This window comes from Podarcis liolepis (genome assembly GCF_965112155.1).
Source record: "Podarcis liolepis genome assembly, chromosome: 6".
NCBI lineage: Eukaryota > Metazoa > Chordata > Lepidosauria > Squamata > Lacertidae > Podarcis > Podarcis liolepis.
In genome coordinates this window covers 39,966,801-39,988,206 of record NC_139559.1, presented here as the reverse complement: position 1 = coordinate 39,988,206, position 21,406 = coordinate 39,966,801, and the positions used below count along the sequence as shown (strand labels likewise).

The 21,406-nt window shown below is 45.9% G+C and overlaps 1 protein-coding gene across 1 annotated transcript in view; it reads left to right on the top strand.

Moving 5' to 3' along the window:
* MAPKAPK2 (MAPK activated protein kinase 2) overlaps window positions 1–21,406 on the top strand; it is an 83,206-nt gene that overhangs the window by 43,892 nt on the left and 17,908 nt on the right. The window lies entirely within an intron of this gene.

Sequence of the window (21,406 nt, the reverse complement as noted above, 5' to 3'; positions counted from 1 at the left end):
AGATTCTGGAGAATCCTTTAACTGCAGACTTTTGCAAGCTGGTTCACACATACCCAGCAATTGTTTTTACTGAATGCAGCTCAGTCTTTATGATGGTGACCATTGTAGAGTGTCCATGGTGGACACATCTACCGTTACCTTTCTCTTTCTTTCTTTCTTTCTTTCTTTCTTTCTTTCTTTCTTTCTCTCTCTCTCTCTCTCTCTCTCTCTCTCTCTCTCTCTCTCTCTCTCTCCTGGGTAGCCACAATGGGCTGCAGCTCCTTGTTGCATTTCTGTCCACTGCATGTTTACAAAACCTGCATCTTCCAATCAGAGGTTTGCTGTAGTGAACACCCAAACATCTGTGAACACATGAGGAAAATCTGGTGCAGGTTGGATTCTTCTAATTTCTTGGAGAGGTTCCTTTGGGTGCTCTTCCAGAGGCTAGCATCATATATGTCCCTGGAGCCATCCATTAATGACATGGAGCTTTCCAGGTGATGATATGACATTACAGATGGGGATATATCAAGGCACCATACTTAAGCAGCCTCCCATGCAGCTAGTCTACATGCTACCTTAAGAGTGTATATTGCATTTACAGTGGTACCCCGCAAGACGAATGCCTCGCAAGACGGAAAACCCGCAAGACGAAAGGGTTTTCTGTTTTGGAGGCGCTTCGCAAGACGAATTTCCGTATGGGCTTGCTTCGCAAGACGAAAGCCCATAGGGAAATCTCCGGGGACCTGTTTTAAATTGCTGGCGGTTGGGAGCAAAGATTTCGCTCACAGCCGGCCTTCAGAAGAGGTCCTGGACCTCTTCTGAAGGCCGGCGGGGGGCAAAAGTCTTTGCTCCCCCCGCCTGCCTTCCCGGGACAGCGGAGACTTCTCCGCTGCCCCGGGCGATCTTAAAATGCTGGCGGGCGGGAGCGAAGCGTTCGCTGCCGACCCCCAGCATTTTAAAATCTCCCCGGGACAGCAGAGAAGCAGCCCCCTGCGACCCTCTCCCGGCTGGAGAGGTGACGCGCGCCTATGGCAGGAGCCTCCATAGGCGCGGGTCACCTCTCCAGCCGGGAGAGGGTCGCAGGGGGCTGCTTTAGCCCCGCGCGCGCTCTCCCAGCTGGAGAGGTGACGCGCGCCTATGGAGGCTCCTGCCATAGGCGTGCGTCACCTCTCCAGCCGGGAGAGGGTCGCAGGGGGCTGCTTTAGCCCCGCGCGCGCTCTCCCAGCTGGAGAGGTGACGCGCGCATATGGAGGCTCCTGCCATAGGCGTGCGTCACCTCTCCAGCCGGGAGAGGGTCGCAGGGGGCTGCTTTAGCCCCGCGCGCGCTCTCCCAGCTGAAGAGGTAACCCGCGCCTATGGAGGCTCCTGCCATAGGCGCGCGTCACCTCTCCAGCCGGGAGAGGGTCGCAGGGGGCTGCTTTAGCCCCGCGCGCGCTCTCCCAGCTGGAGAGGTGACGCGCGCCTATGGAGGCTCCTGCCATAGGCGCACGTCACCTCTCCAGCCAGGAGAGGGTCGCAGTGGGCTGCTTCTCTGCTCCCGCCCGCCAGCATTTTAAAATCGCCCCGGGACAGCAGGGGCTTTTAAAATGCTGGCGGCCGGCAGCAAAGCCCTCCTGTCCCCGGAGCTTGCGGGGCGGGAGGTGGGAAGAACGGCTTTTCTTCCCACCACCAGCCTTCAGAACAGCTTTCTGAAGGCTGGGGGTGGGAAGAAAAGCCCTTGTTTCCCCCCCCCAGCCTTCAGAAGAGGTCGGGGGACAGACTGTCCCCGGACCTGGTCTGAAGTCGGTTTCCCTAGGAACGCATTAATTGATTTTCAATGCATTCCTATGGGAAACCGTGCATCGCAAGACGAAAAACTCGCAAGAAGAAAAAACTTGCGGAACGAATTAATTTCGTCTTGCGAGGCACCACTGTACTCATAAAAATACCTAGCACTTAAACAGGGCACTCAAGTATTCTCAGTCATTTCCAGCATTAAAGTGAAGCTGCTTTCGAGATGCATACTCTCAGACTATGACAGCGTTTCCAGTAATCTGAGGGCCACTTACCACATGAAAGTCAAATTTTACATAGTCATTCCCCGATTCTATAATATGAGCAAATAAAAACATTCACCATCCTTCAGAAGTGAACAGTGTACATGATTCCCCCACTCACAAATACCAATTTCTGTCTAGGAGCACATTTTGAATGAGAAATGGTCTGAGTGCTAAGTTCTTCTTCCTGAGATGTGTGGTGTTCTTTCCATCAGCAACGGTTAAATCATAACCTTTTTTTAATGGGAGAAAAGCAAACAATAGCACAAAAACAGCTGTTGCACCAACGTACGGCACCTGATGAAGTCACAGCAACCAGAGAAACAGGAAGCCAGAATGTGCTCAAGCTGCCTGTGCAGATGTTCCACTTGGACAAGGGCAAAATGGTGGCCTTGGCCATCACATGTCGGAAGATAGGAAGACTACCTGCTGCTCCACCTTGCTCAGTATTGTCTACACTGACCGGCAGCTGTTCTCCAAGGTTTCAGGCAGGGGTCTTTCCTGACTGTTCTTGGAGATACCAGGAACTGAACCTGTGACCTTCTGCATGCAAAGCAGTTGCTTTACCACTGAGCTATGACCCTTCCCCAAATGGAAAATGCTGAACCTTGAACAGCTGCTTCCTTGTATTTTAGTGCAAACCATCCATCTTCATATTTGTCATTTTTCTTCCCTGTCCTGTCTCTCTACCCTTAGCTCGGGAGGTTATTTATGACACTCGGTGCTTTTCTTTACATTCCACTCTGATGCTGGATCATTTGTGTATGTACACACCTAGAGTGCCTCCTTTCTAGCCAAATGTGAGATGTTATGAGAGCTGGTATAGTGTAGCAAGAAAGAGTGGCCCAGTTTCTACATCACAGTAAACTGTAGTTTAAAATAAATTACTGGACCCCTCCTCCCAGTCCCAACACAGGGATTGAAATGCTGACTGACATGACTGGTTTGTTGTATGGTTTTGGTGAAATAATGTTTTTGAAGCACTATGAAAATTCCAAACATATATACATAGGTCTCACTCACCAAACACAAAGCATTCCCTGGAAATTGTTAGTTAGGCGAGTGTTCACATAACGAGTCCACGATTTCCAGTGAATTCTATGGGAAATTTTCTAATGCATTCCTGAGCATGGAATTTTGACACACACACACACACACACACACACACCACAAACAAAACAAAAACCCTTGGGGAAACCCAGGAAAACTGCTTTCTGATTTGTCCCAATTGTCCCCTTCCCCCCATTCTTCAACCAACCAGCAAAAGGCAAACATGGAAGTAAAAAAATGCTCTCTGTATAGATATCTGAATCTGCTGTGTGCATAGCATGGTATGCATACTAATTCCTCACGTTTGGATTAATGAATTTAGTGAATGTTGATAGAGAAGGACCTTCATGTATAAGATACAACATATCTTATGGAACATGTTGATCATTAGTGGGCTAGGCAGTTAGCATTTTACCATCATCTAGTGAGAAAAAGTATGTTGTGTAGTCTTTAAAAGTGGGGGGTGGGGGAGGTGAAGATGTGAAGTTGTGTATTGAGGTTATGTAGTCCAGCATATTAAGTATTATGCTGTGTTTTGATATTTGATGATGTAAACTGCCTTGGGACAGTTCACTCTTAAAGATGGTCTATTAACCTCAAGCAGGCAAACCAACATTCTTATGTTATTAGATCATATATGAAACTATACGGATCCCCATAGTATAGGGGATACATAGAAAGATGCCATGAGCCTTGAGAGCTCAGAAGGAACCAGAAGTAATACAGCCACGTTACATGGCCCAGACACTTTATTTGTTCAGCATCTTATTTTTCAGCTTCATTTATTGCTATTGGAGCTTATTCTGTTAGCATCCAAAACAAGAAGGGTGCTCATGCTTTAGAGACACAAGACTGAGGGTGAGAAAAGATTTGTCCAAAGTGACAAAGAGTAACTGTCACTTTCCTATACTTTTCTGTACAGTGGTACCTCGGGTCACAAACGCTTCGGGTTACAAACACTTCGGCTTACAAACTCTGCTAATCCAGAAGTAGTACCTCATGTTGAGAACTTTACCCCAGGATGAAAACGGAAATTGCACACTGGCGGCACGGAGGCAGCAGGAGGCCCCGTTAGCAAAAGCGCGCCTCAAGTTGAGAAGGGTTTCGGGTTAGGAACGGACCTCCAGAATGAATTAAGTTTGTAACCCGAAGTACCACTTAATTCGTTCTGGAGGTCCTTTCTTAACCTGAAACCATTCTTAACCTGAGGTACCACTTTAGCTAATGGGGCCTCCCGCTGCCGCGCAATTTCTGTTCTCATTCTGAGGCAAAGTTCTTAACCCAAGGTACTATTTCTGGGTTAGCGGAGTCTGTAACCTGAAGCGTATGTAACCTGAAGCGTCTGTAACCCGAGGTACCACTGTACTTCAGAAAGAGCCTGTGAAGCCAGTAAGCGTCATAGCTTTTGGCATAGGCAGAAATGTTCTTATCTTTTATGTCTCCCATGAAACTTAAGAGGAATTAGCAGAGTGACTAGCCCTGTTCAGGTGTGCTGTCCAAACAGGGACTGTAGGCATAAGTTGGGCAAAAGGGCCACATACACTGTGCATGACCCCAGCACACAGTGGCCCCTCTGCTCTCCACCCCTGACCTCCGGTAGAGTGGGAAGTTTTGTGAAGGCTTGGGAAGGAGTGGTTTGGAGCAGGAAACATGGTGAATCAGTTGAAGGCTGCCTGCCTCTGCGCATTTGTTGTCAAGGATGTGGTCTGAGGTTTTTCTGTAGGAAGCCTCCTGAAAAATCCCCATTTGACTTTTGCTGATTTGTGACCTGATGTGTTCAAAGTGCACTGAGGTTGTGGATAGGAGTAGCAGAGCATGGCTGACCTGTGGCAAAGGCATTAGGAGAGCATCTAAGAATAGGAACAAGAATGGCAGGAAACTTGCTAGCAAGATTGCTATCCTTTTTGGAGTTCAGTTACATCCGGAGGCCTTTGAGATAATGAGTGTGCTAGTGCTGTGATAGAATCCAGAAGTGTTGATGAAAACAGATTGTGTGACAGAGAGACTGGACACAAGATGCCTCAGTTTCTGTAATACCTAAGGAATGAAGAGCCAGTTATGCGTGCCATTTCCTTAGGCCAGTGTTTCCCAACCGGTGTTCCGCGGCACACGAGTGTGCCGTGAGACGTTGCCTCGTGTGCCGCGAGATGCCTGGAGGGAGGCGGGCGAGTCGGGCGGCGAGAGGCGGGGCGGCGGCGGCGAGGAGAGGCCGCGCCTCCTGCTGCTGCCTGGCGCTCCTCCTCGCAGCCGGCAGCGCTGCCTGGGCGCCTCCGCGCGACTCTGCCTCGCTGGGTTTGGTCTCCCAGCAGAGACGGGTCACACGCGCCCCTCCCTCCCTCCCTCAGCCTACGCGGAGGGAGAGCCAGAGAGAGGCATCGCTCCTGCGCGGCGGGAGAGGGAGCAGCCGGAGCGATGCCCCAAACGAACGCATGGGACCGGAGGGGAAATCCTCTCCGAGGCGGATTGAGCGCAGCTGAGAGAAGCCTTTCGAGGAGCTGCCGTGTCCCCTGGAAACCCCCTTCCCAGCTCTGCCTCAGCCGCCGCCGCCTCAGTTGCCGCCGTCCCTCAGTCCCTCGCTCTGCTGCCTCCTCCCACCCCCAAAGCTTGGAGGTTCCCCAGCAAGGGGGAGGGAAAAAACTTTCACTTTTGTGCGTCCCTCCCGGCGTGACGCTGCGCGCTGACGTCACGGGGCGGGGCTTTAATGGTGGTGTGCCGCGAGATTTTTTTTCAGTAAACAGGTGTGCCGTTGCCCAAAAACGTTTGGGAAACACTGCCTTAGGCAATGCAACACTTTTACAAATAGGCAACTGAAACATGAGAGGGAGGGGAAAGGGACATAAGTCTGGTGCAGATTTAAGCTAGTTTAATAGTTATTTCTTCTCCTCAAGGAACTCTGAGAGATGTAGCTCTGTTAGTGGGGAGTTTGGCTCTATCAGCACTTTCACAAACTACCATTTCCAGGATTTTTTAAAAGGGAAACCATAGCAGTTAACTCATTATAAAACCAGTATACATTTGTAGTGTAGTAATATCCAAAGTGACTCTCCAAATGTCCATCTAGCAAGTCTTGGCCACTTTGTGGTTACAAAATGGCCTTATAATTAGACCACACTCTCTTCTGGTTCTGGCTTGTTCATAACAGTTCACCTTTTACTTTTTTTTACAAAATGCTCTTGTGTTTGTCATTAGGGAGAAAGCTAATTTTCTGTGCTTCAAAGCCAATTAGTCTCAAATTGGGAGCTGTTTCTTTCACTTCCAAGGGTTTCCAGCTGGGCTACCACCCACTACCACAATAAAAACATTGACTGAAAGATAATGGCATTAATGTGCCTCAGAATTTAAGATCCTGGTGTTTTTATTGTTTAGTGTCTAATTTTTATTGAGTTTCAATATAAGCAAATCACACACATCTACAATGAAAACTTGTTTGTTTGTTTTAAATACACATTACAGTTTCCCAGATCCTGATGTTAGTACTCAGTTTGAGTTATGGGCCGAGGACATTCTCCCCAAGAACAGCAAACATTGTCACACGGTTACTATTGATGATTTATATCTGGTCCCCTCATTTTTGGGCTGGATTGTTCCTCATTCCCCTGGCGAAGCAGGAAATTGGAGGAGAAGTATGAGTATTTGTTTTATCTCAATTGCAGACTTTTAAGAACTAGTTGTGGGAACTTGTTGTTTTCTGCAAAGGGAGGGGCTGAGGTTACAGCCCTGCTGCATGTACATGCTCTAAACATGCTCTCCGGACATGTTTGGAGGAGGTGTAGATGTTTGAGCATCCTTCCATAAAGACGTCTTGCTGCACCTGTGGAGGTAATGGTGGCCTATGTCTTTCAGTATCATTAGTAACTCACTGTGCTAATTCAAAATAACCTCTGTGCTAATTCTGAGAAACCTCTTGAAAGCAGAAGTATGTTCTCATTTTATCCTCTTTATGGAGGAAAGTAATTAGATTATTTCCTGCCTTTTGATTTTTCTAGCTGGGAAATGTTGATTTGTTTGCCTGCCCTGGGTAGTTCCTTTGTTCTCTCTCCACCCCCTTTTGAAAATAACTAGTGGTATTAATTAAGCTTTTGACATGTAGGCCCACACAAATGCCGTACTGATGAAAGGAAATGCAGTGCTTTAAATCACTAGGGGAAATAAATATGGCTATGAAGAGACATTCCACACTACATATATTTATTGTACATAGGTAGATGTATATATGATGTATGTGAGAGCTGTACCATAAAGAAGGTTGATCGCCGAAGAATTGATGCTTTTGAATTATGGTGCTGGAGGAGACTCTTGAGAGTCCCATGGACTGCAAGAGGATCAAACCTATCCATTCTTAAGGAAATCAGCCCTGAGTGCTCACTGGAAGGACAGATCCTGAAGCTTGAGGCTCCAATACTTTGGCCACCTCATGAGAAGAGAAGACTCCCTGGAAAAGACCCTGATGTTGGGAACAATTGAGGGCACCTTGAGAAGGGGATGGCAGAGGACGAGATGATTGGATAGTGTTCTCGAAGCTACCAGCATGAGTTTGACCAAACTGTGGAAGGCAGTGGAAGACAGGAGTGCCTGGCGTGCTCTGGTCCATGGGGTCACAAAGAGTCGGACACGACTAAACAACAACAACAGATGTATGAAGGTACTGACAATGCCTCTTACTTGGAAGAAGGGAGGGTTGTGTGGGGCACGTATGTACAGAAAGAAACCTCTAAAATTGTGTGGCTGGAATATAGTCTACTGAACAACGGTTAAGAACCATGGATGTTGCTGTTCCCAATTGTTACCTCTGGCGCCCTGTCAACCATTGCTATGTGGCCCCTGGAAAGTTTGCCAGGAGGGAATGTGGCCCTTGAGTTGATAAAAGTTCCTCAGCTCTTACTCATAGGGTGTTTTCTAACCTGCATATGTAACATTCAGGGAAGTTTAAAGCAATTAAAACCACAATATCCTAATATAACATACAACGGATAAGCACAAGCTTTAGATAAAATGATCATGTGCCCAGCAGGGAAAAGCTTCCCAGAATACATAAAGGCTTTACTAGAGTAGCTGGCGAAGGATGATTTGAGAGGCGGCCATGAGGCAATAATATTTAAGCCAGATTGTTGCACACCTGCCTGACAGTACTATATTTGATCTGTGGCTGTCAGGCATGCCACTGTGACAGTGTGAATGGCTGTTGGCCATATCCTCGACCACCCAGTCCACTTGTCTACATAACTTACCTACATGACTATATGCCCAACCAGAAAGATTGGGAGAGAGGACAAAACCTGTGAAAAGAAACTGGCCCTTGGGTGACTTGTGTAAGGTTGTCCACCTGTTGGCTGGGGTTGATGGGAATTTTGGCCAAAACGTCTGCCAGGCATCAAGCTGGCATAGTCTGAGTAAGAGTATTAAGTTGGGGCCTTGAACCCTTTAGTTCGGATGGGAAAGAAAGCTAAATAAAAAGGAGGGCAGGAATGATTTCTTCAGATTTTCAGATTCTTTCATGACCACCGAACTACATTTTGTCCTGTAGTTTAAGCTCTTAAGTGATTTCATAGAGTGGCTTTTATGCATAGTGACCTGTAGCGTATTTAATTAATGGCCTGCATAACTGAATTGAAGGCCCTAATGCTGGCAGCTCCCGAGGGAGAGATTAGCAGTGGTTAGTCTACCTGATGCAGCATTTTGAAAATAGGTTCCCTGAAGTCTTTTTCTGTGAGCCTAACTGCTTATTAATTGCCTATGACAGCATTGTCAAAACCATCTCTCTGCTGAATCTGACTGTAGTAGAACTGTGTGCAGTGTAAGTCCATTGTGTTTCCTTAACAGTATTTTCTCTGCAAACTTTAAGACAAGCCAGCATCTCTTCTCCCCCAACAAGTGAGCTATCTGTTGTTTCTGGATTTAATTGGGCAAATGCCTGTTTTCTGTCTTTCCCTTCAGAAGAGAAGTATGAAACATGCCATACCAGTCACCTGAGAGTTAAGGACCAAAATTTGGGCTGCCCTGCTCACTGCTGCTGTGCTTTGCATATTTTTAATGGAGAAAAATAGACCCGTGACCAATCTATAAATTCTATCCTTAGGTCTGCATTGCCTCCCCCACTACACCCCCCTGCTGCTGCTGCTGCTGCTGCTGCTGCTGCTGCTGAGAGTCATGGCAGCAGGGGGTAAACAAAGGTTCAGCCTGAACATAAAGGAGGAGTCAGCACCCCACCCCCTGACAATGGCGCAGTGTGGGAGAAAGAGAAGAAAGATGCACTGCAGGCTTGCAAGCACACACTTGGTGACTCCTTACATTCCTGGTATCTGGAATGTAAGGAGGCACCAAGGACTCAGCTACACAGCTGCGGAAAAAACCAAGCACGTTTTAAATGGGTTGTAAAGTGCAGTCTACAAATTTGACGCTAGATGGCGAAAGTGAGCTATGCAAGATTCTATATACTTTCCAAAACTTTTTTTTTTTAATATATAAGAAAGCATTTTCAAAGCGTTTTTTATATGTGTGTAGATTCTACCCAAATGTGTGCTGTGGCCCCAGCACAGCTCTCCCCTCTCTCTCATGGAGGTTGCTGTTTTGCCATCCCCCTACCTGCCACTGGAGGAATGTACTCCCTCTCACCCTCCTTGATCTAGGTCTGGAATAGAACCTGGTAGAAAATGTCACAGAGCTTTTTTGCTCTTAAGAAGCAACATTTTTTTTTAATGGAACTGTCTTACCCTTGAAATAAAACAACGGAAAACATGCGCGAGCGTTTGAATAAAAGACATCTAGCAAGTTCCCTTTCTGAAAGGGACACTTTGGGAAAACTTGTTCAGTTCCCATCTTGTTCCATTTTAGAATTTAAGCCTGACAGAGCTTCAGAAAACAGCGAAGAGGTGGCAATCCTGTTTGGTTGCAGCCAGTTGGTTCAAGTGTTATACTGTTTAAGTGTTAATTGCCTCCAACCCAAGTCACTGTATAGAAGTGCTGCTGGCTGATTATTCTGTTCAGCCCCTGACAATATAAAGTATTCTCCTCATGTTTTAGCAGTATAAGGAACCTAGGCTTAATATCCAGTGATAGCATGCTGAAAAGAGCTTCACCAGGTTTGGGAGACTGGAGTGCTTGGCTGCTCTACTACAGTGGTACCTTGGGTTAAGAACTTAATTCGTTCTGGAGGACTGTTCTTAACCTGAGGTACCACTTTAGCTAATGGGGTCTCATGCCACCGCTGCACGATTTCTGTTCTCATCCTGAAGCAAAGTTCTTAACCCGAGGTACTATTTCTGGGTTAGCGGAGTCTGTAACCTGAAGCATCTGTAACCCGAGGTACCACTGTATTTGGTTTGGGGAAAATGCTATGAATATGGTTGAAAAACTTCCCCTTTGAGTAAACTTTGTCCTTTATAATAAGGGCTAGGGCTTCCACTCCCTCTTTACCCTCCTCAAATGACTGTTATGACTTTGGCTTGTACACTATTAATATCCAGGGAACTATTCTGACACTGTGGGCTTCCACTTCAAAGGTCATACTTTTCAGGTGGGGATCTCCATGTTTCGCAGGCTGTTACAGGACCATGAAATTACTTCCTCCAGCCGCTCAGTGGCGTAGCGTGGTTGTCAGCACCCGGGGCAAGGCAAGTAATTTGCGCCCCTGCCAGGTAGGGGCAGAGAGCTGCGAGTGCGAGCGCCCCCCCAGATGTTGCGCCCGGTGCGGCCGCCCCCCCCCCGCACTACGCCACTGCAGCCGCTTAGGACTTTATTGTTTCCTTTTCTGTTTATAGTGATAATGTTTAGAAGTACTTTGAGGCAACACCATGTTTATCTTATTTACAGGGGCTGCATGAGGGCAAATGTGCTTCCTTTAAGGTTCTTTAATATAACATATGACACAAAGGTCCTAGAATTGCAGAGTTAGATAAAATGGGACCACCCATAACCCCCCCCATGTTAACCGCCTTCACCATACAGTGGTACCTCGGGTTAAGAACTTAATTCGTTCTGGAGGTCGGTTCTTAACTTGAAACTGTTCTTAACCCGAAGCACAACTTTAGCTAATGGGGCCTCCTGCTGCCGCTGCACCGCCGCTGTACGATTTCTGTTCTCATTCTGAAGCAAAGTTCTTAATCCGAGGTACTATTTCTGGGTTAGTGGAGTCTGTAACCTGAAGTGTCTGTAACCTGAGGTACCACTGTAGATGTATTTCATCGAACAAAATCATTTTCGGTTCTGCTCATCCAGGTTCCCACTCCACAGATGCTGTGCAATGACAGCATTATAGAAGCCTTTGACTCCCAATGAAACAGGTAGTTACTTACTGTAGTGCTGCTATTTTCCCCCAGTGAGTGAAGTCAGTGTTGCTGAGGAGGCCAGAAGGTTTGAACAAGAGTCTTTGGTGCAGCTGCCATAGGGCTTTCCTGTGATTTTCTGTCTTAAGAAATTAAGTCCATGGTAGCACTGAGAAGCTACAATCTGCTTCTCTGTTGCTCTCATGCCGGACAGTTGTTGTCACCACTGGTGGGAAAACAAATATAATGTCAGGTTTATAAAGATTAACCACCAGTCCTATATGCATGTTCCCATCTCTCAAACAATGGCCCAATTCACACATAATACTAAACCATAAAGGTAAGGTAAAGGTACCCCTGCCCGTGCGGGCCAGTCGTGACCGACTCTAGGGTTGTGCGCTCATCTCACTCAAGAGGCCGGGAGCCGGCGCCGTCCGAAGACTCTTCCGGGTCATGTGGCCAGCGTGACGAAGCTGCACTGGTGAGCCAGCACCAGTGCCGCACACGGAAACGCCGTTTACCTTCCCGCTACAAAGCGGTCCCTATTTATCTACTTGCACTTAGGGGTGCTTTCGAACTGCTAGGTGGGCAGGAGCTGGGACCGAACGACCGGAGCTCACCCCGCCGCGGGGATTCGAACCGCCGACCTTACGATCAGCAAGTCCTAGGCACTGAGGTTTTACCCACAGCACCACCCGCGTCCCCACATACTAAACCATGGTTTAGCATAAATGAGCAAATATGCAGGCTCCCAGAGAGAAGATCTTGGTGGGCTTGCTGCTCCTCCTGTGAGATTTTATTTAGTGTAACATCTGCACTCAGATTTGCTGTTCGTCTCCCTCAGACAAACCACAAGCAATAAGCTACAGCATGGGTAGGCAAACTAAGGCCCGGGGGCTGGATCTGGCTCAGTCGCCTTCTAAATCCGGCCTGCAGACGGTCCGGGAATCAGTGTGTTTTTACATGAGTAGAATGTGTCCTTTTATTTAAAATGCATCTCTGGGTTATTTGTGGGGCATAGGAATTTGTTCATTCCCCCCCCCTTCAAAATATAGTCCGTCCGTCCCCCAAGGTCTGAGGGACAGTAGACTGGCCCCCTGCTGAAAAAGTTTGCTGACCCCTGAGCTACAGCTTATGTCTTGGAGCAAGGTAAACTGCAAGGCTGGGTGTGGCCGTAGGACTAAGATAAACAATACCGGCTTTAGCTTACAGCAGCAGCAGGAAAGAAGAACCAGAGCTGCTGCTATCTTCTTTCCAGGAGCCTGCACATTCAGAGTAAGCCATTGTTTGGCTTAGTGTTACATGTGGACCAGGTCAGCGAAGGAGGATGGGTATGAGCACACTAGCTCTGCCTCCCCCCCCCCCCATTTGAGTTGGAGGGATAACTTCTGGAATGGAGCATCACACTACTGTATCTGAATGGAGGATTATTAAAGGCTTTTTGATCATGCATTCACTGCTTGTCTTGATAAACTTTTGATCCATAGGAACTCTTTCTTTCATTCTCCCTTTTAAATTTGTAGCAGAGACCTCTCTGCCTTGCTTGCCCATGAAGTATCCTGAAGTCTCAGTGTCTGTCAGTGTGCATCTCTAGCCCCGTGTGTGGTGCCAATGCTTTGCCTCAACCGACACTCTCCTGCCTTCCTCTCTTGACCCTCTGCAGATTCTACGCCTGGTGGCTGGCTCTATCTCATGCATACTCGGCTGGCCATGTGCTGCATTCTTTCCACAAGCTGTCATAGACTTGTTGGTCTGGCATTGCTGGTTGCGGTTTGGATTCCAGGGAAGCCTCTTTATCTGCCTTCAGGCAGGGATTTTAAACAAAACCTTTGGGATTTTAACAGTAGCACCAAAAAAGCAGCAGTGTCCTTTGGCCAACAAGAGAATGCAGTTGCCCTGTTTTCATTCTCCCTGCCCCCTCAGCCATCTTCCCTTATGAACTTAACATTGTGAATGTTTATACAGTAACTTGTACAAGCCTCATGTGCCAGGACGGGGGAGGGGGATGAAAAATCTATTTTCATGTGCACATTTTTTTAAAAAAGAAGCAGCAGCTTTTTTTCTTTTCTTTTTGGGATTTTGGGAAAATGCTGGCTGAAGCATTAAAATGGTTTTTAGGGTTTGCTTCCGGTCGTTCTTTGGTCAGTGTTGGGGGACCTGCATTTTTGAGGGGGATATTATTCGGGAGTCTTTGATGGGAAATAATGGTATGGAAAGTGTGGTAGTAGTGGCTTTGTGGGACTTCTCAAGGCACCAGCATACGTGATCCCAAAGAAATCTCATAGGAACTAATGAACATAGAACAACAACTCACAAAATCTGCCAAAATTGTGGTTAGAAGAAATCCAGAAATGGAGGAGAGGCTATCCCAGTATATATATCTGTATTGGATTTGAAATTGTTTTTAATTTGATTTTTTTTCCATTTTAAAAGAACATAGTTATAACTGTTTGAAATAAGGAATTCTGTAGTTGTTTTTATTGATGATTTTGTTGTGAAATTGCTTTGAGATGGTTTGCGCGAAGTTATGCATAAATAACTAAAAGTGAAATAGAGCAATCCATGGCACAGTTGCAGGCTTGGAAGTGACATCTGAACTAGGCCCGAATCTCCCTAAGCCAAGGCAAAGCTTACTGTAACAGTTGCTTGCTGTCTGTTGGACAGCAAACTTTTTTCATATCCATTCCCTTTCTCCTGGTGGTCCCTTGGCTAAATCCACTTCCCCCTCAAGAGCATACTCTCATCTGGAACCAGTGGCGGACTTTGGGCTTTAATATTTCAGTAATGCCCTGTGCAACACCAAAATACAGCTTGCCCCCTGCCTCTCGCCTTCCATTGTCCATCATTGTTGCAGCGCTCCCTGCAGCGCTCTCTCAGCTCAGCACACCGGTCACACTCCCCAAAATCCACCTCTGTCTGGAACCCAGCTGTCCTAAAGGAAAAGAGGACTATATGGAGGGAATGATCCATATAGTGGCCTGTCTGGGGAATGGGAGTGGAGACCTGGCTTATTCTCGTCAAAATAGCCCTTGAGTAAAACCAATGTAAAGTCTTTACATTTAATTGTGTGGTGGCTATTGCCATGTGATGAGTTGCTTTTTTATGTTGGTGTGGACTATTTTGGGCATCATCTGGCAACCTTCTATATAGTTGGAACAGCTTACCATGTGGTAACAGAGGAACATTTCAAAGTTACCTTGGCTTTGTCAGCTGTCACACATGAAATGATGCTATTGGCAGGCATATTGGACCATGATACTACTTGTGTCATAAACTATGACTGCTGTTATGAACTGATTCCTATATAAGATGTGAGCAACTTGGTTACCATGATTGACAGATGTGATTTATGTGCTATTTACATACTGCTACCTTATGCATGTTTGTATGTGCAGTAGAGCATGGTGGATTTCCCCCTTCAAAGCCATAAACAAAAGCTTAGAGATCTGAAGATAAGGCAACATTTCCTTATATGTGCATCCCTCTCTGTCTCTTTCAAGTGCTCCACTAACAATGTAGGCTGAGTAATCTTCTATTTCTGTTGCTGCAACTTTGGTCTAATTCTCATCCAGGTAGTAAACCTGTGTCTGGACTCTACCACTTCAGACTTTAGTTGAAAAAAAATCACATAATCTAATGCTTCTCCAAACTATTCACCCCCCCCCCTACAAAGAGAGTAAAAGATCCCTATTGAAAACTAGCTTAAGCCACAACTCTTCTTCTTTGACATGTTAGTTTTCTGTATGGAGGGGTATGGAGAAGCAATTGGCTCTGTGAGTCCACCCATACAGTCTGAAGTGGTACAGCCCAGCAACAGGTTTGCTACCTCAGTGATAAGTCTGCATTTGTTGCCAGGTGAACAACATCCCTTTCTGGCTAAAACCAAGGCATGAACAGAAAATCTCTTTCGACAGTATGCAAGTCCTAGTCTCAGAGATGATGCAGTTCCTTAAGAATGGCTCACACCAAGGGAAATAAGCAAATATTTTATACTATTTTATGTCACTCTCTTAGAGATTTCTTAAAATTATGTGACATGTAATTCTTGCTAAATGAAATAAAAATTGTCCACATGCGTTTGTGGAATTGGGGGTGGGGTAGCAATATTTTCATTGCATCTAATAACATAAACCAGAGAGCAGAGATGACATGCAACAAGCTTTTTTTTTTTAAGTTTACCCTTTCATCTGCATGGGTTTCTGCTCCATGCTGCTATAGCACTGTGCTGACATATCTAATATTTTAGCTAATATTCTAGCTGTTTTTGCTTTTGAAGTACAGGCTTTATTATTTTGCAATTTGAGAATCTAAGACAAGCACTACCCCACTGCAATTCTGGCTAGGGTATCAAAATAAGGTACATGCTTAATGAAATCCTGGAATTTAATTAAATCCACCTTTTACAGATTTGTAGAGATGCTGGCTGGTAGCATTCCTGTTTTGGGCTCACAAAGTAACAGTAGGGGAATTCATTATGCATCAGCATTTCAAACAAACAAACAAACAAACCCTACAATCTGAGAATATTGGATAATTTACATATGAAATCTCGTATATAGCCACTTGTTCATCTAGCCTTGTTTAGCGTCTTCCAACTGGCAACAACTTTTCACAGTCTTTCCGATTTAGCCTGAGACATTTATGTATTGAAAGTGTGTGGTATATCCCTGTTCTATTACTGTAGCTCTCTCCATTTTAACACTGTATTCCATGCAGAAGTGAAAACTCTGGTTGCTAGCTGGTAATTTTTGACAATATCACATGTGCAATGTTGATATTAGGTCAAGCATTTTAATTAAAAACGTTATGTATGAAAGGGACCTTTCCTCTTTAAGTGGGGAGGGGTTTCCTGTCTTATGACAGGCTGTGTAAAACTGTCCCTCTGAAGTGTTTGATTAAGAAAACTAAAAGGCAAAATACACTTGAGAGTCTGGGTGCAATTGCAAAGCATTTGACATCTAGTCTGGGCTCCCTTGGACAAACGTCAACAGCCTCAGATGTAGACACATTGATGCTCTGTATTTGCAAACATGCAGAGTATAATTAACACTGCCTTGTTTATGCTCCCCAAGGGTAATAAACTGTTAGCTACACACAAATGATGTAAGGAGGAGGGGTTGCTGGGCTGAGAAACAATTCCTTTGAAAAAGAAAGAAAGTGGTGTTGTTTAAAGCAATGGGCTCCTCCTGCTGGAGATGTTGGGAAATGTATTCTGCTGCAGCCTAATAAACCGACAAATAAGTATTCTGTGGCAGAATATGAAATGGTTCTAGGGTTGGGGTGAGCAATGAGGTGGCCAAGTTTTCTGTCAACACCAGATTGTTTCAAGTGGTGAAAAAAAGGAGCTCCAAAATGGTCTTTTCAAATAAAATAGATTAGATGATGAATAGATTATAAAATGAATTTATAAAATAGACTGGGTGAATACATAATGGCAGTTTCAGTTCAGTGTAAAATGGTTCAGGACTGTCATTCTTCAAGGACTGCCTCCCCATATGAAACAACCCAGACCCTGCAATCATCATCAGAGCCCCTTCTTCATCTGCCTCCTCCACAAGAGGTCCAGAAGGTGACAACACAAGAATGGGCCTTTTCTGCAGTGGCTCCCCACTTGTGGAATGAACTCCCCAGAAAGACTCACTTGGCACCTTCATTACATATATTTAGGTGCCAGGCAAAAATGTTTCTCTTTAACTGGGGGCACTGTTATACGGTGGTTCCGCTCCTTTCTCCTGGGCCGTGTCCAGAAAGTGGGGGGGGGGATGAGTGTTCAGACCCCTGGGCCCTCACTTGTGGGGTGCCTCAGGGTTCCGTCCTCTCCCCCATGCTTTTTAATATCTATATGAAGCCTCTGGGAGAGAGCACCAGGGGGTTTGGACTGGGTGTTCATCAGTATGCAGATGACACCCAGCTCTACCTCTCCTTTAAATCAGAACCAGTGAAGGCGGTGAAGGTCCTGTGTGAGTGCCTGGAGGCGGTTGGAGGATGGATGGCGGCTAACAGATTGAGGTTGAATCCTGACAAGACAGAAATACTGTTTTTGGGGGACAGGAGGCGGGGAGGTGTGGAGGATTCCCTGGTCCTGAATGGGGTAACTGTGCCCCTGAAGGACCAGGTGCGCAGCCTGGGAGTCATTTTGGACTCACTGCTGTCCATGGAGGCACAGGTCAAATCTGTGTCCAGGGCAGCTGTTTACCAGCTCCATCTGGTACGTAGGCTGAGACCCTATCTGCCTGCGGACTGTCTCGCCAGAGTGGTGCATGCTCTGGTTATGTCCCGCTTGGACTACTGCAATGCGCTCTACGTGGGGCTACCTTTGAAGGTGACCCGGAAACTACAACTAATCCAGAATGCGGCAGCTAGACTGGTGACTGGGAGCGGCCGCCGAGACACCAGTCTTGAAAGACCTACATTGGCTACCAATACATTTCCAAGCACAATTCAAAGTGTTGGTGCTGACCTTTAAAGCCCTAAACGGCCTCGGTCCAGTATATCTGAAGGAGCGTCTCCACCCTGATCGTTCAGCCTGGACACTGAGATCCAGCGCCGAGGGCCTTGTGGCGGTTCCCTCACTGCGAGAAGTGAGGCTACAGGGAACCAGACAGAGGGCCTTCTCGGTAGTGGCGCCCGCCCTGTGGAACACCCTCCCATCAGATGTCAAAGAGATAAACAACTACCTGACATTCAGAAGACATCTTAAGGCAGCCCTGTTCAGGGAAGTTTTTAATATGTAACGCTGTACTGTTTTTAACACTTGATTGGGAGCTGCCCAGAGTGGATGGGGAAACTCAGCCAGATGGGCGGGGTATAAATAATAAATTATTATTATTATTATTATTATTATTATTATTATTATTTTATTTAACGAGATGTTGGGCTAATTAAACATTTTATGTCCTTTTAAATGTGTTTGTAGGAATGGGGTTATTGGTTAGTTTTTGTTTTTACTCCTCTTTTTGTTATGCATTTTTATGTTGTGTACAGTGGTACCTCGGGTTAAGTACTTAATTCATTCTGGAGGTCCGCACTTAACCTGAAACTGTTCTTAACCTGAAGCACCACTTTAGCTAATGGGGCTTCCTGCTGCTGCCGCACCGCCAGAGCACAATTTCTGTTCTCATCCTGAAGCAAAGTTCTTAACCTGAGGTACTATTTCTGGGTTAGTGGAGTCTGTAACCTGAAGCGTATGTAGCCTGAAGCATATGTATCCTGAGATACATTTATAATGAATGATTTTAGAATGTTGTTTATGTTGTACTTTTGTACTGTTTTATTGCTGTTAGCCGCCCTGAGCCCGGCTTCGGCTGGGGAGGGCGGGATATAAATAAAATTTATTATTATTATTATTATTATTACTGCTGTGTGTTCACAAATTTAATTATTAAGGTCCCATCTGAATTATACATTTAAAGAAGCATCAGAGGGATCACCAAACAACTCTCAATACCCTTTACAAACTACAGTTTGTTACTACAGGATACTTTGGAGAAAAGCCTTGAATGCTTAAAGTGGCTTAGTCATGCTGGCCACACGACCCGGAAACTGTACGCCAGGTCCCTCGGCCAATAAACCGAGATGAGCACACAACCCCACAGTCGGCCATGACCGGACCTAGTGGTCAGGGGTCTCTTTACCTTTACCCTTTATAATGTAACTTAAATAGAAAACTATATTTGAAAAGATTTTTCCTCCAAAAGCATTTTATTTTAAAAATCTGATTTAAATTTTAAAAAATCCAATTTAAATTTAAAAAATCTGATTCAATTTTTTTTTTTTAAATCCATTGATTTTTATCCACCCTGAATCATCATCATCATCATCATCATCATCACCACCACTAATATCGTCTGAGCTGGCAGGGGCTGACCAAGAAAGGAGGTGGTGCTACCCTTTCAATAGTGATGCTGCTTCCACTTACTAGGGCCGGGCAGTGGTGCAGTCAGGGATGTGTCAGAGCGCTGGATTGGCTCTGCCAGTGTATAACCTCCGTCTCCGCTGCTGCCCTATCCTGCTTCCTCACAGTAAGAGGCAGCAACAATGACTGTTAGGAAGGCAGCAGCACAGCACCAAACTGTTGGCTTGAGAGAGAGTGACTGGTCCAAGGTCACTGTAACCTCCTGGCCATGTGGTGGATTCAACTGGTCCTCCCTGGACTTACTGGGCTGAGGGGAGGTCTGGCCTACGTTGCAATTCTAGGAGTGAAACTTTTAGAATAATCTCAGCCACTAGGTGGCACCATAGGTCACATAATCATGTTTTTCAAAAGAGGTAGTTTTCAATGCATTGCTCTTTCGTTGCTGCTGTTCATAGATATAGATCGGGGGCAGCAACCTAAGGCCCATGGGCCGGAAGCAGCCCGCGGAGGTCGTTTGACCAGCCCACAAGCCACAGCTGAGCTGCCTTTTGCGCACGGCGCTAAACTGATGCAATGTGGAGTGGGGACTCACTTCTGCGGCACTGGAAATTGTGTTTGCACATGCACAGACGCCAAAAAATGCATCTGTGCAGACACAGACACCGAAAATGGCCCATGGAGGGATCTCCACAGGACTGATTAATTATTTTAATTACTTAAAAGAGTTTTTGATTGCTAAATATTTCTCTAAATGCATATATAATTGCTATTTGCTGGACTAAGTTAAGCATATTAATTTCTAGTATTGTATCCAAGCTGGAATTTGCATATCTGACCCATCTGCTGCTTCTTCTTTGGCGATCACTTCCATGATCATGTCTTCCATGAACAGGGTCTTAACAGTGAGTCTGTAAGTGTCTGTGAAGGCTAATTCTGGATCCACATGTCTTTCCACAGTGAGGACATAGGTTTCCGGGGGGGAGTTGATAATGGTGAGGGTTTGCCAAATGTGCCTTCCTTGTAGCTCGTTTCTCCTTTCCGCCCTGAATTTGTGCTTCTTCAAAACCCATGACACCTTTGGTAAAGGCTCTTCTCCAATTGGGGCACTCGTAGGCCAGTGTTTCCCAGTTTTCTGTGCTTATATTGCATTTTTAAAGATTTGCCTTGAGAGCATCTTTAAACCTATTTTTGTCTACCAGCATTACGTTTTCCATTTTTAAGTTCTGAATAGAGTAGTTGCTTTGGAAGATGATAATCAGGCATCCAAACAACATGAACAGTCCAACAAAGTTTATGATTAAGAATCATTGATTTGACACTGGTGATCTTTGCTTCTTCCAGTACACTGGCATTAGTTCGCCTGTCTTCCCAAGTGATGTGTAAAATTTTTGAGAGACATTGTTGGTGGAATCTTTCGAGGAGTTTGAGATGGCATTCATAAGTGGTCCATGTTTCACAAGCATGCAATAAGGTTGGTAGTACAATAGCTTTGTAAACAAGCATTTTGGTTTCCCTGTGAATGTCCCAGTCCTTAAACACCCTGTGCTTCACTTGGGAGAAAGCTGCACTCGCAGAGCTCAGGCAGTGCTCAATTTTGGTATCAATGTTGGCCCTGTGGAAAGATAACTGCCCAGGTAGGAGAAGTGATCAACACTTCCCAGCGTTACACCATTAAGTTGAATTTGGCGCAGAGGGGTTGTTTTGTGCTTGGTTTTTTGGATATTGATTGATAGGCCAAGCTTTCCGTAAGCTTCTGCAAAGATATTTAGGATGGTTTGGAGGTCATCCTCTGAGTGTTCACACAGTACGTTGTCATCAGCATATTGAAGCTCTATGACGGAAGTTACGGTAACCTTACTCTTTGTTTCAGGCTACTCAGGTTAAAGAGCTTTCCATCTGCTCGATATATGATATCTACCCCAATGGGAAGTTTCCCTTCAACAATGTGTAGGACCATGGTGATAAAAATACCTTGGTTCTCTGGGGGACGTGGGTGGCGCTGTGGGTAAAACCTCAGTGCCTAGGACTTGCCGATCGTATGGTTGGCGGTTCGAATCCCTGCGGCGGGGTGAGCTCCCGTCGTTCGGTCCCAGCTCCTGCCCACCTAGCAGTTCGAAAGCACCCCTAAGTGCAAGTAGATAAATAGGTACCGCTTTATAGCGGGAAGGTAAACAGCGTTTCCGTGTGCGGCGCTGGTGCTGGCTCGCGAGAGCAGCTTCGTA